This window comes from Miniopterus schreibersii (assembly GCF_964146895.1).
Source record: "Miniopterus schreibersii genome assembly, chromosome: 8".
NCBI classification, from domain to species: Eukaryota; Metazoa; Chordata; class Mammalia; order Chiroptera; family Miniopteridae; genus Miniopterus; species Miniopterus schreibersii.
The window spans coordinates 60279881-60297144 of NC_138109.1; the positions used below are offsets into that span (position 1 = coordinate 60279881).

The 17264-nt window shown below is 44.4% G+C and overlaps 1 protein-coding gene across 2 annotated transcripts in view; it reads right to left on the minus strand.

Moving 5' to 3' along the window:
- The window catches only part of BCAR3 (BCAR3 adaptor protein, NSP family member), a 200266-nt gene that overhangs the window by 82422 nt on the left and 100580 nt on the right, over window positions 1-17264 (minus strand). The window lies entirely within an intron of this gene.

The window sequence follows — 17264 nt, forward strand, 5'->3', positions numbered from 1 at the left end:
AGGCGTGTTCGAAAACTGAAGCATTTCCTTCCAAGTTTACGGCGTTTGTAAACCGAAATGTTCCTCAACGGAGACGTTTGAAAACCGAGGTGCTGCTGTATGTCCTAATGCATGGATAAGCCGTATAGGTCCTCAAGTGATTTGGTCTCAAGATTCTTTATACTCCAAATTTATTGAGGACCCCCAAAGAGCTCTTGTTCATGCGGATTACATCTACTGATTATTGATAACAGAAATTAAAACTAAGAAATTTTCAAATTTATTTATCAATTCATATTTTAAAAACAAACCTATTATATGTTTACATAAATAACATTTTTATAAACAATTGATGTTTTTCATAATGAAATTAAGTGATGAGAAGAGTGACATTGTCTCATTTTTGTAAATCTTTTTAATGTCTGGCTTAGTAGAAGCCAGCTGAATTCTCCTATCTACTCCTATATTCAAGTAGGTATGTCTTGGTTGAAATATACCAAGAAAATCCATCCTCATACAGATACGTATTTGGAAAAGTGAGGAGTATTTTAATAGACTTTTCAGGTGCTTATGGATATTCTTCTTTGATACTAACATGACAAGTGGCAGTTTCCTAAAGATTAGCTGTAATGTGGAATCTGAAACCATCTCTCTTATGGTTTTTTGCATCTGTCTCACACCTCGTTTTATCCATGTGTGATTCTGTAACCACTATTCTGGCAAATACTGGTTCACTGAGTTATGCAGATTTTTAAATCTTAGACCATTTCATAATAACATAAAAAAAGAATTGCATGTTAATATCATCATTGATCTCCTCAGAATTAAGTATTGGGAAGTGTTAAGCTCATGGTGGAAGATAGTTTCCCAAAGTTCTCATTTTCACTTGAAAGCTTGAATTTTTTCATTGGCAGCTAACACTGTCAGGTACTTTCTTTGAGCTTCACTTCACTCATTTTGGGAAAAATATCTACCAAATAGCAAGACTGTACAGTCATGCTTTGCAATTTTAACTCTTTTCTTTTAGGGGCTCAAACGTCATTTTCTCAGTAAATTCTTTTTAGAATTTTGTATAGGATCTGCTCTTCTCACCAGATTTAGCTGTAAATTCCACTTCTGTTCACATTTGAAAGCTAAAATGTTCCTCTCTCCCATTCTTTAGAGATTCTCAAACTTCCCTCAAGGGAAACCCCTCAAACTCTCTTCAGAAGGGGTGGGATAACCGACAGGGAGCAGGCCAGGAGCTGTGCCTGGGTAGTTCTTGAGGCAGTGCTGGCTGCAGTTAGCAGGGTCCCCACTCAGACACGGCGGGGGGGGGGGGGGGCTCAAAGTAGGCCTGTGCTCTTCCCACTACCCTGCTCTCCTGCCCAGAGACCCTGGTACCCGGGAGCATGGGTGTCCTCCCAAATGCCCCTCCATCCTTGGATGAACTCCCATGTTCCTGTTTGAGCCCCCATCAAACATACTCTCTTGGCAGAAGAGAAGGAAACCAAAGGCGCTGGTCAGGGATAAACTGAAGTCCCCTTTGACCCTGCCCCCAAATGAACTCTGCTAAGGGAGCCCTGTTCATTGTGTTACGAGAACAGAGGGGAATCCAAGTGTTCTCAAGTTCTAGTTCAAGACTCCAAGGGTGCCCTAGTCGATTCTCAGCCTCTTCAGAGACGCAAGGGAAGGAATGTAAGGGGCGTAAATAAAACCAAGCGAGTGTGTTACAAACCCAAAAGCTTTAAAAATCATTGCCTTGAACCAAATTAAAACTATATTTAAATGCAGAAGTGCTGTGTCTCCTTTCTCAGCCAGCCACCCAATCCCAGCTAACCAGGGAGACATGAGCTAGAAAACATAGCAGTGGGCCCTGTAGCCCCAGCCTCTAATTTGAAATAGAATATCCAATTATTCATACAAGACTGTGCAGCAAACACTCCTTGAACCACAGATTTATATTATCCAACAGAGCTCACTAGAAAACAAACAGAGGAACTTGGCAATATAAATAAAAAGGTTTTTTTATAAAATCTTTTTTTTTAATTTAAATGAATCCCCACCCATGTGGATCCATGATGCCGTGTGCGTTTCTCTTTACAGCTGTAGTCTGGCAGGCGCCCTGTCCTCGCCCCACCCCCTGCTTCAGTCAGGCCTGGGCCCCTCGGTGCGCGGTCCGCAGACCGCAGGAAAGCAGCAGGGTGAAACAGGACTCCCCTGTTATTTTGTCCTTCAGTTTATTAAGTTTTAAATAACATCACTGTGTTTATTCCAGTTAAGTCACTCTTTCCACTATCCCACTTTCTTAAGTTAATACTGAGGGATGTCTACTTAGGAGTCACGGAAATGATACATTTATTATTTTGGTTTGTTTCTCATCTGTAACCAAGTTAATAATTTCCTCCCTCTTTAAAGGACACTTGATCTATAAGTGTTTGCTGTTTTAAGCTAAGAGGTTCTCCATCTTGAATGCACAAGCAAAATTTTCCTAGCAGAGATCTTTCCTAAGCAGTTGGAATACAGATGGGGAAGGAAATACCCTCTCTCTGCCTGTCTTAAGTTATAGAATGTTTTTAATCAATGAACATTTACTTATTTAAATAGTGTAGAATAAAGTAATGGCTAACAGGTTGCCAAACAAATGTCCTTTTAGATATAACATAAAAAGGAATCACTGGTAATAAAGTGATTCTTTCATGTAAAGGAGGAATATGAAAAACTAGATGCAACTATTTCAGGCTGAGGAGACTAAATCCCGTCCCTAAAATCCATATATGCGAGAAATTCACAGAGTTGGCACACGTGGCATGGCACTGCATCCTAGCTCACTGTATTGTGTATTTATTTATACGTGGTCTCTCACTCTACAAGGTGAGCTCCCCAAGAGTAGTGATGTGTCTACTTCATGCCCAGTACCTTCCATAGTTCTTACATACATCCCACAAACAACAAGCATCTCCAATATGCCATGCACTAGGCCAGACAAAGGAAACACAGGAAACCAGGACAAAGGCCCTGCTCCCAGATCGCAGGCAAGTGGGGAAGACAGAGCAAAAGATCCAAACAATTCAAGTTGGAGACAGGGTGTCGGTGAGAGCGAAACACCATGGAGAGGCCTTTCCACAACATCTGAGCTAAGTTTTGAGGGCCGAGTAGGACCTGTCGCAGTAAAGAAGCTGTGGGGTAGGTGGTGATGAGAAATGCCCAGGAAACAAGAGAGGCATGTGCAAACACATGGAGGCATGAGACAGTACAGTACGTTTGGGGAGCCACAAGTGTTCAGGAGTTAATGCCACCTTAGTACAGGCCATCATCATCTCTCACCTGAACCCTGCAATAACCCTTCCAGCTCCATAATCTCCACACAGCAGCCAGAGTGATCCTTACTCAGATCACCCCCCTGCTCAGAATCTTCTAACTGCTCCCATCTACTCAGAACAAAACCCTGAAGTCTTCACTGTGGCCACTGAAGCCCCGGTTGGCACGAGCCCAGCCAGCTCTCCAACCTCACTGTGATAGGGAGAATTCTGAAGACGCCCCCTCTCAAGATTCCCATCCCCTGGTGAGTCCAGCAAACATTAATCTAGCCCTGGCTAGGTGGCTCAACTGGCAGGAGTGTTGTTCTGTGTGCCAAATGGTTGTGGGTTTGATTCCTGGTTGGGGCACATATGAGAGGCAACCAACCAATGTTTCTCTCTTACATCAATGTTTCTCTCTCTCTCCCCCCCCTTCCTTTCTCTCTAAAAAAAATAAAATAAAAAATCAATAAAACCATATCATCAGGCGAGGACTGAAAAACAACAACCACCCTTCCCCCAAAAAACATTAATCTGCCTGGCTGGTGTTGCTCAGTGGTTGAGCATCGACCTATGATCCAGAAGACTGCGGTTTGATTCCCCGTCAGGGCACATACCCAGGTTTTGGGCTTGATCCCCATCAGGGGGCGTGCAGGAGGCAGCCGATCAATGACTCTCTCATCATTGATGTTTCTCTCTCTCTCTCTCTCTCTCCCCATTCCTCTCTCTGAAATCAATAAAAAATATATTTAAAAAAACAAAAACAAAGAAACCCCATTAATCTAAGTACTGCTGTGAAGGTATTTCACAGATGCAGTTAATACCCCAAATCAGCTGACATTAAGATATGGCAATTATCTGAGTGGACCTGACTTAAAGAATGAGAGGGATCGGACATAAGGAATCCTGTTGATGTGACGTTATGAGAGGGCCTGTGAAAAGGCCCATGGCATGGAACTTGGAGTGTTCCCTGGCAGACAGCCAGAAAACAGAGTCCTCAGTCCTACAGTCATAAGGAACTAAATTATGCCAACAAGCTGAGCGAGTGTGGAAACAGGCTTGTCCCTAGAGCTTCAGAAATAAAAAGGGGGCATAATCACAAACACAAAAGAGCACAGAAAGAGAATACTATGAACATCTTTATGCCAATATATTTGAAAACTTAGGAATAATGAACAAATTCCTAGAATATAAATTAAAACTAAGATTCAAGAAACCAAAAATCTGAGTAGTCCTATAACCGTTAAAAAATGGAATCAGCAGTTCAATATCTTCCCACAGGCCTAGACAGTTTCACTATCTAGCAAGTTCTGCCAAATTTTGGAATTATTTGTTACTTGAAAATTACAAAAATTCTTCAAGAGACTTGAAAAAGGGGATATTATAATTTTGATACAAAAAACGGACAAGGTCAATAAGAGAAAAAAACACACAGATAGGCTAATCTTGCATATGAATAGATATGAAAAATCCTAAGCAAAATATTGACAAACCAAATTTAAAAATATATAAAAGTACATCTTCACCAAATTGGTTTGGCTCAAGAATACAGGGTCAGTTTAACATGAGAAAAATCTATTAATTCAATTTACTGCATTAACAGATTAAAGGAGAAAACTCATTTGGGGCATCTAATTGATAGGGGGAAAGGCATTTTAAAAAAAAATCATCATTTCGTGATCTTGGCAGGGAAAAAGTTAATTCTTCACAAACCAGATATAGAAAGCTCCGTAACTTGACAAAGGGCATCTTTGCCAAAACCCCCAAACCTCAGCAAGCATCATTCTTAGTGGTGAAGTATCAGAATCGTCACTATAATCAATCAATCAGAAACAAGACTAGGGTATCCACTATCACTGCCTCTGTGCACCACGGTCCTGGAGGTCCCAGCCAGTACAGTTAAATAAGCAAAAGAAAGAAAAGGTTTAAGAACTGGAAAAGGCAGAATAAAACTATCATGATTCACAAATAAAAATTGTCAACATAGAACACTCAAAGAATCTATAGAGACCTTATAAGGAAGTAGAGCAAGGTTCCTAGATATGAAGCACTGGGCAAAAATCTTAAAGGTTTAAATTGACTGATGCCAGGGACTAGGGAGTTGTGCTTTTAGGGTGTTCATTCATCACAGGGGAATGCATTCCTGCACTTAACTGAAGTGGATGATGCAAGACAAGGTGTGTCTGACCAGTGGGCTGTCTGTTTACCAGAACCTTTGGGTTCTCCAGCAGGAAGCTCAATCAGCATCTCAAAATCTCCACGGGGGAGAAGTGGGGATGGAGGGATAGGGGAAGGAAGATATAGCAACGGGATTTAAATCTACTAAGAATTTGTGTCCACTGGACAATATTCCTTATTATATGTTCTTTTAGGTAAGATTAATACGTGGGGACCACTCCTTCCCCTGCTCCACCCCCACAACTCACAGAATTAATACACTAACATTTCCTCAGCACTCTTTTTCTATGCATTATAAAACTTTATAACAAATAATTATAATTCAGTATAGTATGTGTACTCCTGCCTATCTCCCTTACTGGACTATGAGCCCCCTGAGAACAGGGACCATATTTTACTCACCTCTGTATCCCCAGAGTACAGCTGCTCCATAAACACTGGTCTGAAGGAGTGAATGAGAGAGAGAGAGAGAGAGAGAGAGAGAGAGAGAGAGAGAGAGAGAGAGAGAGAGTGTGTGTGTGTGTGTGTGTGTGTGTGTGTGTGTGTCCTCTCCACTGTGCAGAAGACCCAGACCCCGACCCTTCCCTTCCACCACACTCTGTGGGTTCACCAAGGGAAGAATAATGTAGGAAGAAAGGGAACAAGAGAGAAATATGTCCTTGGACTGATGGGACTCCTCATTAAGGAGATAATTTAGCCACAGGCCTGGGACTGGACTGTGATGGCCTCAAACAGCACCCCCTTAGCAATGGAACATTACTGTTGTCAGGGCAGCGTGGCTCCCCAGCACCACTGAGACCAGATGTTTTCAAAGTGGCACCCACTGAGAGGCTGGCTGCTTCTGCTGAAAATGAATCTCTCTGGACACATCTGAAATGCCAGGGAGGGGTTAATCGGGGAGACAACAGGAGGTCAGAGAGAGTTTACCACAGGGCCATTTCCATCTGTTTCTGGGACGGTGAGAAGAAATAGATGCTTAAGATAGGGCTGGCCTGGTGAGTGGAGAGATGACGTCTCTTGGAAAAGCATCAGCTAGTGTGCAGTGAGATGGACAGGTTCTTTACAGATACTGGGAATCACATTAAAGTCCTAATAAAGAGGTATTTCTTGCTCTAGGTGGGGAGTGTATTATGTGTATAGCCTTTGCTAATTTAAACAAAAAAAGGAAGTAGCTTTAAAAACAAAGAACTCTAACTCTTCTAGATGTGCACTTAAGAAAATATATTTCATTTCATCACCTTAATGAATGAGAAGAGATTCCCTCTCCATGTATTTATTGACCTTTGTTAAAAGCAGGCTTCAGTAGTAGTTGACAGGATTAAGGTTGGTGCTTATTTTATGTTCTCCTCCTGGGGTTAATACATGGCATGAGAAGTTCCTTTTCACTAATACAAAGAACCATAGGGATAGTTCTTAATGATTAAACCAAAAGATACGTTTTAGAGCAGAGGCGTGGTCTAGACAGAAGCTGACTGTTCTACTGAAGTGGGGGAATTCATCTTCCATTTCTGGTGTCTAGAGCTAAAAACAATTTACCGGATGTGACTTGGGCAGCCAAGTGTGACCACTTCCTTTGGTCTCATTATTAAACTGCAATTAGTGCTCCTAAAATCACATTAGCTCTTTTGACAACCATAGCATGGCTGACTCATTCTGAGGTTGCAGTGATCCAAACTCTGGAATGTTGTTCACAAGTGGTTATTGAGCCAAACCCCATACTTCTTTGTTTTTGGACTCTAGAGAAAGTCTTTGTCTCTCCTTACAGTCTTTCCAATTAGATTTGGTCTGTTGCTTGAAAATGCCAAGATCGTTTTTGGATCTCATATCTGTCATTTGACATATTAGCTATTCCTCCAAGATTCATGCCACCCACCAATGTGATCTGTATGTCAATATTACTGTCTAAACAATTTTCTTAATTGGCTAGAATGGAGCTTAGGACACAGCCTACAGCGTGCTTCATGTACTATCATCTAGCAGGAATCTCTCTCACCCCAAGGACAACACCAATCATTGACATTTGCATATACATCTTCTCAATGTTCCTATAATCTACCATCAAAGTAACCCCAGAAAGGAAAGTTAATCTGGCATGACTTGCTTTTGACAAAACCTCACTGCTTCCTCTACCAAGTACTCAGAAAATTATTGTCCTAAAAATCCTTTTCTCTTGAATTTGATGTCAATCTGATCATTGTAGAGATTAACTGCACCTTCCAAGTTCTTTTTTGGGAAACTGAAACACCTCTCTATCTGCATCTTTCCTGTAGCTCTTGGTAATGCCAACGTTTCTCAGATGTTACAGCCCTGGCTGGACGGCCTCAGCCTCAAGCTCTCACTCTTCTTGGGCCTTCACCTCACTTGGTGGCATAAGAGCCTCTTGTCATGGTCTCATTCTTCCTTCACCTTGACTCTATCTTTCCAATCACAGAAGTCATTTCCTTGAAAAAAAAAAGCCAGCCAAACAGAAGCTCTGCAGTTTGGTTCCTGCCTCTCGCACCCCCTCTCTCTTTGGTCTTATTGTTCCAAACGTAACTTCTAAAAGCCCTTTTGTTACCCGTAGCATTTTTCACAATCCTCTGCTCACTCTGCGCTCTGGTTCTTTTACGGCCAGTGCCACCTTCCGATATGGCCGCATCTGCCCTCTGATACGCCCTTGGTTACGTGCCCGCCCTCGCCTGGGTCTTGGTCTAAGGCGAGGGCAGCGTGATGGAAGTGGCAGCACAGAGAAGGCAGGCCCTGGGCGCGGGGTTAGCTAGAAAGCACAGCTGCAGTCACCTGATCAGGGGGGAAACGCAATGTGATACCTGAAAGATGTTAAGGCCAGAGGTCAAGAAAAGCAGAATTCTGCTGACCTGCTGGAATGACACAAAGGGCTACACTGTGGAGGGGAAGTTAGGTCAGTAGCAAAGATGGAGAGAACAGGTGCTGGTGAGGCTGGGTGGCTCAAGACGGGCATCCCCTTCTCCTAGGGCCGTGAATTCCTCAGACGGATCGAGGCCCCGGCCTGACTCACCAGCGCCTAGCACAAAGCCTGGCACACACTGAGGTTCAGCATACCTGTGAATGAATTCCTCGGCGTGGCCCCGGCTCATCGCACCACACTGGGGGGTCTGCGCACGAGTCGGTCCAGACTGGACCTACCCCTCACACACACCCTTAAACACAAAACACCTGGTGATCACATACCTCTTCCTCCTCCAAATTGTTGCAAACGTGTTGTCTTTTGTTGTCTTGAACTCTGTTTCCCTTTCAGGGCCTCAGGCCGTGAGATCTTCTTTATCATAATTTCCCTCGACTTGGGGAGTCTTTCTTCCTACAGCTCAGGGTAGACTGTAGACGAGGGCACATTTCCCTCCCTAGTCGTCAGAGACTCTGTTTACTTCTAAGACTCCTGCTTCTTTCACTTCAACAGCCGATTCCTGCTTCTATGAGTCATTTCTATCTCACTTGAAAATATGGCAGTGCCTGATTAATGTGTTCATGACATAAGTGAAAAGAATGGCAATTAAACCGCCTCCTCAGGCAGATTCCCTAATCATGTTAAAACAGTGCCGTTTCACTATCCTACACATGACACTGTGGTGAGTCTGTGTAGGAATCCAAGGCTAATACAAAGTGGTTCTGGCTGATAAGAACCTGACGCGGTCATGGGTTAACCTGCGCTCAGCAGAATTCCCGCGGCAGCATGAAGCTGAGAGCCGCTGCTGAAATCTTAACTTGGCAGCAGTCCGTCAAACTGAATAGAGTCAGAACAAGAAAAACCGTATCAAGGCCAGTATGTCTCTTGGCAGGCACAGAGGGTCTGGCATCCGTGGATCAGGCTGCAGGCTGGCTAAGTCCAAACACTGCACTTTTGATAAAAGCAGCAGCTTTGTTTGGCTGGTATCTATTCGCCCTTCCTCCACTCCCACTGGCCTCATCCTCTCCGCCCCCGACATTCCCCATCCCCTCCGAAAGAAGTGTCTTTATAAAGGTTTCTTCTCACTAATTCAAAGGCAGAATAAAAGTGCTATAGTTTTGAGATAATGTCCTCAAGGCCTCTAAAAGGAAAGATTTCACCCAGCCAAACAGATGTAGAAACATATACCCTAGGTCTGCCTTCCAGGGTTGGCACCTACCCTCAAGGTGGCTGCTCACCAAACCTTGGAAAAGCAGCTGTCACCCCACAGGCAAAAGCCCGAATGCCAACTGCAGTTGTCCATATACCTCTTCTGTCCATAGTGTAGCTAGGAACGTGCGGGACCCGTTAGGGAAGGAGGCCCACAGGATTTTATATAATCAAAACATTGTATAAAAAGAATCATGTATATGAAAAAAAAATGCTTTGTTTTATTACATGCTTAAGATATTCTTCTATTGAATTTTGTCTCTCATCTAAAAAACAGACAAAAAGGAAACAACCCACCAAACCAAAGCTTAGCGTCCTCTGCTGAGTCCCTGGAAAGGGAGCCCAGGATTCCTCAGGGCTGGGGCCCGATGGTCCCCTCCCTTTATGCTTTACATAGCTTTCTCCCTTGGTGACGGCATCCATTTCATTTCTATGCAGACTCCTAACTTTATAACTTTTAGCTCAGACCTCTCTCCAGAGCTCCAGGCTCATACTACCAACTGGTGGTTAGCATCTCCACTTTGACCTGCATTCATCTCAAACTTGGCACACCCAAAACAGAAGTCTCGATTCTCTGCCATTTACTATCATCCCTCCCCCAAGAAAAAGCAACCAACGAAACAAACGAAGCCCTGCTCCTTTCCCAGTCTTCTCCATCTCAGTGAACAGTCCCATCCCATACACCCAGCTGCCTGAGCCACGCTTGGCTGTCCATCTCCCTCACCCCACCACATGCAGCCCTCAGTAAATCGGCAGACTACCTGCAAAACAGATCTCGAATCCACCCACTTTCATCTCCTCCACCACCATCCTGGAGCACACCCCCACCTGCTTCCTGCATTTTTGGGACCACCTCCTAACCTCCCTCCAGCCCCTCTTTCCCCTTCAATCGCTTCTCCACAGAGAGACGAAGTAAGCTTCTAAAAACGAAATCAGATCAGGCTATTCTCTTACTTTAAATGTTTCACTTTGCCCTAGGGAGAAAATCTAACTCCTTATCAAGGTCTAGATCAGTGCTGTCCAACAGAAATACAATGTAATTTTAAATTTCCCAGTAGCCAATTAAAAGGAAATAAGTGAAATTAACTTAAATATTTTATTTAACCTACTATTTCAAAAATATTATCATTTCAAACATAGTAACACAAAAATATTAATGAAGGATTTTACATTCTCTTTTTATATTAAATCTACAAATGTTTCCTCCTCCAGAGAGGCCTTCCCTCCACCCAATCCAAGGGGCTCTCTGCTGTCCCTTCCTCGTACCCCCTCATTGTGTTACGTATTTGTTGATGTGTCTGTGTGCCCCCTAATCTGGGCACTCTCTAAGGACAGGGCCCACATCTGTTTCATTCTCCATGGGAACTTGGTACCCAGAACAATGCCTGACACAAAATAAGCTCAATAAACATTCAATGAAGAATAAACAGTGAAGACACTGACATTATGAACACGGACGAGCGGCCAAAGGCTGGGCCAGTCCGCTGAAAACAGCCTCTGTTTTGAGTCTCAGCACAATGGGGAGCTGGTCTTTCAGCGCAGGGCAAGGTGCTTAGACCTGTAATCGTGAGTGGTGGCCAAGCCTCACTGCTGCAGGGCAGCTTAGGGCAGACCCAGATAGAGCTTTCCTGCCAGGCTCCGCCAACATGTGGGAAACTTCTTCCACGGCAGCCGCAGGCACTGAACGTGATCTCAGGTTACACAGGAGCATTAGGAGCCTCCCAGGAGGAAGGAAGGATGAAAACTGACATCGGAGCCCTTTCTCCATGCCAGGTTCCGTGCCAGGTACCCTCGCATGGGACTCTCCTTGACCTTATAGCTGCCCTTTGAGGATGTGAAGGTTCAGAAAGGTATAGTAACTTGCACAAGGCCACAAGGCTACCAGGTCTGGCTGCTGGAATCAGCATCAAGGTCACTGGCAGCCTTCTCCGATGGTCGTGGCCACATTCATGTCCCAGCAAACGCACCTGTAGCCTTCAGGGTCAGGTGCCACTCAGCAGAGCTGGAGCAGAAGAATAATCTGCTAGTGACCAGATGGTTGCTGAGAGCAGTGACCCGCTCCACCCGGAGTCCCGGAAAGCTCGTGTGAAAGTCAGAGCATTGACATTCAGTGGAGCCTTCATATTTAGTGACTGCACTCCTCAGTTGGGGGTATTTTCAGCCCCGCTTTATGGTATAGGACTTGTCCTAGTTCACACACCTAGTAAGTGGAAAAGCAGGGACCTCAACTGAGACCTCTGGGTTACCTGCCTTGTGTTTTCTCTTTCTCTCCACAGCAGGAGTCTTTCTACCTTTGGTTGCTATGTTTGCAGGTGAACCTGGACCCACAGGCAGTCCAGGCCTCTTAAAGACTGGGCCAATTATGAAAAGTTTCTCAGACTTCCGTAATTTGTAAATAACAGTACATCCTTAAAACCAGAAGACCATGAGTGCTTGCCCTGAGGCCTCTGAGAAGAGCGAGCTTGAAATTCTGCATCCAGTCCCATAGCTAGTCTCTCAGGGACAGACTGGGTGGTGACAGCATTACAAAGCTGTGAACAGCAGGGTGGCCCGAGGGCTTATCAGTCCTGTGGCTCCAGTCCAGGGCTCTTGCCTGCAGTCTCCTGCCTACGGTCTCCTTCCAATCAACAATAGCAACTACAGCTTCTCCAGCTTGCATCCTTCTGGCCAGGCTGGGATGGAACCCAGATCCACATGTAATAAGAGCACGGATAATTTGTAACTACACAGCACCTTCTGATTACAACACGTTTTAACACATACCAAGGGTACAAAAAACTCTCATAGTTTCTGACTGTCAGAATAGTAAAAAACCTGACCTTTCCCAAACAGCTTGTAGGAGGCCTGAAAAAACATGATTTAAAGCAGGTCCGTCCAAGATGCAGGGGTCGGGGGAGCCAGAGAAAATGTTGAGGATGACATTGTGTAATTCTCTGATCATTTTCTTGGCTGTGGTTTGCAATCAGTTAAAAAAAAAAAAAATCCTTTCGTTTTCTCTAGAAGAACAGCTGAGAATGCACAGATCCCAGACTTCAGGTTCAAATCATCCCTGTCAGTAGAGGATTTAGGACTACTGTCGGGCAGCTGGTGGACAGGCAGGCATTTTCCATTTTCTGGGCTCCCTTAACCCTGGGGCAAGCAAGATGCCCAGCAGGGGCTAAGCTCACCTCTGACCCGGCTGCTCCTGGCCTCAGCACACCAGGGGCCACCGGGGGTTCACCATTCTTTGGAATTCACTCACCCATCCACAACAGCTGCATTCAAACACCACAGGGCATTTCAAAATGTTAGTAAAACTCAACTTTGAAATTTAAAAAGTAAAAATTCAACACATGGTAGAGACATTCTTGTCATTCTGCTAACTCAATCAATGGCCTTCTATTAAATAAAATCTATTCATTGATTAAATAGAGTTTTTCAACTCTAAACCTAACATTTCCTCTGTGCACAAAAAGCTTCCAATCTGCAGATAGCAGACATGACCACGTGTAAATAAAATGCAGATTTTTGCATGTGGATCTTCACTTTTAGATCCTTCTGATTAACTCTGAGCTAAAAGGTAGATTTATTTGCATGTCTGGGGGAACTTGCTTCATTAAGGAGAAAGCAGTGGTTATAGACCTGGTAGCTCTGAAGAGGAACAAACGAAACGATTTTTCACATGACGGCATCGACACAGCCCAGAGTGAAGTCCTGACATCAGTGTTTGGATAGGAGTCCGCACGGATGCCGTGCCTGACACTTGTGCTTCAGCCCCGAGGAGCTGACACTGTGACACGGTAGGTTACTTACTGCCTGGGAAAGTATACCAGATTTTAACTTGGGCTAATTCTGCAGACTTTCTGGCCCCTGTTGGTTAAAACACTTGTGACTAGTCAGTCAGCTTCCCTCATGCAAATGAATGAAACATCACATTGTCCCACCACATGCTCCCACAGCACAAGGGGCAGAAGGAATTAGGCACTCGGCAGCTGTTCCCAGGAATGCGTGCCTCCACGTACCCACAGGCAGGAAAAGGACCCGGACCGCCTCCAAGCGCTGATCCTTCAGCTATCCCAGCGACACAGATATCCACCAACAGGAACCGGTCCCCTCTCAGCCCAAGGGAGGTCCCAGATTCAAATAAAAATTCTCCTTGAAGATAAATGAATCAAAGAGACAGCAGTGAACAGCGCTAATGTCAGGGGGAAATCCTGTCTGCAGACCTGTCGGAGAAGCCTGCGAACAAAGGCTCCCTCTGTGACATCAGGCAGCAGGTTTAAGAGAGCCCTGGCTTCTCGCTTTGGCCACCTTTCAAAACCACAAGTACATCCAAGGGCAGCCAAGACAACAACAAAGCCAAGAGATACAGTCTCCGAATGAGCAGACCAACCCCCCCTCCTTGGCCTGCCTTCTGCCTGGCTCTTGGGGACTGAGGTTCCATTCCCCCCGAGGGGGATGTTGGAGGCCCTGGATTCACGCGATGCGGACTGAAGCTTTCCACGCAAGAAGATAAGCTCAGCGGATGCCCAAAGCTAGTGCCAACATTCTGGGGAGGCTGTGGAGCACAGCATCTGAGGAAGGCCCTACAGCACTTTCTGGGTTCTAATCCCAGCTCAGTCACCCATTAGGGTCTGATCTTAGAGGCCTCAGCATCCCTGAACCATTTTCCCAAGGGTAAATGGTGATGGTGATGATGCTCATGATAAAATCTGCTATGTCTCTCACACATGATGTTCAAACGAGATAATTTATGAATATATCCTTTAAGATACTTTAAAACTATAAAATGTAAGAGATAATAATTCATGTGGATATGACATGTTTATATGACAGTTTAATACTACAAATTTTTAGGTCAAAGGGGAGACTTCCTCTGCTTTGCCCAGGACCTCACAGGGTATTCAATTAATATTCAATCATAATAAAAGGGACTTTTTAATGATTAGTAAGGTAAACACACCTGTTGGGAAACTTGCAACTTATCAGAGTATTTCACAAGACAAGGAGGTGCTGCCTGGAGAGTTTCCCTCTGCACACAGGGAGTGCATGTGAAGAGCGGGCCTGGGCTCTTAGTGATGGCCCTACCATCGTCATGCCAACACCAAATGTGACAAAAAGGAAGGTTTTCACATTCGAAACCCAGTCAAGTCGTAAAATTAATGCCCAAATTCACTACGAAAAGCAGCAAGTAAGGCCAAAAGAGTTTACCAGAAATAAGCCCCCTAAAATATCAATAATTTTAATCCTCACCTGAGGATATTTTTTCCCATTGATTTTTGAGAGAGGGGAAGGGAGGGAGGAGGGGGAGAGAGAGAAACATCGACCACAGGGAATGAACCTTTCAGAGTGTGGATCCACGCTCTAACCACTGAGCAAACCATCCAGGGCTCAATACTCTTATTAAAGATAGACCTCCCTAGTCCGCGGTTCCTGAAGACACAGAGTCAAAGCTCTGACTTTCAAACAGACGTGGCTCCCAGCTTCCAGTGCTGAGTGAGCTGGGGCAGTGGGCTGCTGGTGTGTAAGCAATGAGTTAGGAATAGAAACACTATTTCTCCCTCCCGTGGCTCCCTGTTGCACCTTAGGCAAACCCCCTCCCCGGAACCCCGGGTTCTCAATCTTCGTCTCTACTTTTTCACAGACACAAAGTCTGATTATATCAACGGCTTGTTCCTGAAAGAAATTGAGGCAGCTCATAATCTTATTAGGACTACTTAAGAGGATTTAAAAAAGAGAAAAGAAGGAACTTTAAACTCAAAATTGGGAACACTTCGGAAGATTTAAAACAATGTATTAGGTCATTAGCAATAATAAGTGGGGGAACAGGACTTTATGATCCTTTGACACACAATCACTTGCCTTTTCAGCAGAATTTTAAAGGATACGCACTTATTGTTAAGGGCAAATGCAGGAAGCAACAAGGTATTTTAAATTAAGGGAAAAAGATGTGGCTCTGGATGAACGTAACTCTGAGTCATAAACAAACCTAAGCCAGCAGTGCTTGTTAAGTCTCCCACTGCCTGGACTTCAAACTCAGGACCTTCGCCCAGACCCCTGATTAGATCTTTTTACAGAGATCGGACCTCTCTGTCCAAGTCAGTTTTCAAGTCAAAAAGCTTTGAACTCCTGGCAGGTCGACAGCTTGGACCTTGGATGTTTATCAAGAACTTCCTCAAGATAGGAAGCATGACTCTATGACCACCCCAGCCCCCTGGCGTGTCCCCTGGTAAGAGCTGGCACCTAGCCAAGACCTTCGAACATCAAGAGATGAGCTTGTGACTTGTCTGTGTGTGGTAATACAAGGTTTAAGGTAAAAAATAAAAAGTGGCCACAGGAAGCCAGGTGACGGTTTGTTCTGACTCTACATCGTGGATTCTGGCCTTTGTGCTTATTTTGGGGTAACCAATAGCTATTTTTCTTTGCTGCCTCGTAGCTTCATGAGAGGGAGCCACGATGGCTCCCCTTCTGCATCTCACCTGTTAAGCACCAATGATGTGATATGAACGATATTGTGCACAGGCATGTACCTCCGCGTTTACCTGTTTCACCAGCAGGCTCTCTGAGCTAGGAGTTTTGTTTTGGAGCATGTCTAGGGCCTTCTAATGGATCTGGTTCTCGTTGGGGAACTTCTGGTCTGATGTCAGAAACATTTCAGAGCTCTCTAATGCTTTCTACAGAGAATACCTGGGCCTCCACTTAATTTCTTCTTGTACTTCTGCAATACTAAAACTAACTCTAAACTCTTACCTGCCTAGCTCCCTCCCAACATCTATACTATTCTCTCTCAACTTGCTACACTCCAGCCACAGCTTCACTTAGGGTTTCTCAAACATGCCAGAATTGTCCCCCACCCCTCTGGCACCGTCTTTGCACTTGCTCTCCTTCTGCCTGGGCCAGCCTTCCACTGGTTCTCACACTATCTTCTCTCATTCAGGTCTTAGCTTAAATATCATCTCCTCAGAGACCTGACCCTATAAAACAGATATAACCCAATAAATCTCCAGTACATCCCTCTATAACACTTACTGTAATCTGCAATTGTATTATCTTTTTAATTGTATTTGTTATCTGGGTCCTTCAGTAGGATATGGGCTCTGAGAGGACACTGTTTCAGATTTCCATAGCTATCCTGTTAGTTCACATATTTCTCCACCCTGTAAAAGGGCAAGAGCAGATTACTGAAATGTTTTGGCTGCTAGAATGTCAATGTTGGACCAGCCCTTCAGTTAGATACTCAGAGGAGTTGGGAAGAATTTTCCAGGTGAAGCACTGGTACTTATAAAATCAGTGTACTCTAATTAATGTAGGTGCTCCATGTATAGGTATTGAACAAATAAATGAGCCAGGATCAAAGTGGCCTTCTTTGCTACAGGATGGGACAAAAAGAGACACACCAGGAGATGTAACAAAAGAAACCAACCCTGTCTTTGCCCAGTAGCATCACAGGTTGCTGATCTTTCCCAACAGGAAAAGGAGTGCAGGTTCAAAACCAGCTTGAACAAGCAGGAACCAATCACAGCCAGGCCCCTTACAAACCCAGAGAAGAAGCCTGTACAACTATAAAGCTTACAGTTACCCAGATGTGTGGTGGATAGAAGGAGAAACAAATTCTATTGTATTCTTCAGCTGGCCTGATGATGCATCCACACAAAATTTTATTTCATCATGTTACAACTAAATATATGGAGATACGGGTCATAATTCATAGACATCCTGGCATCTCCTTAGAATTGGAT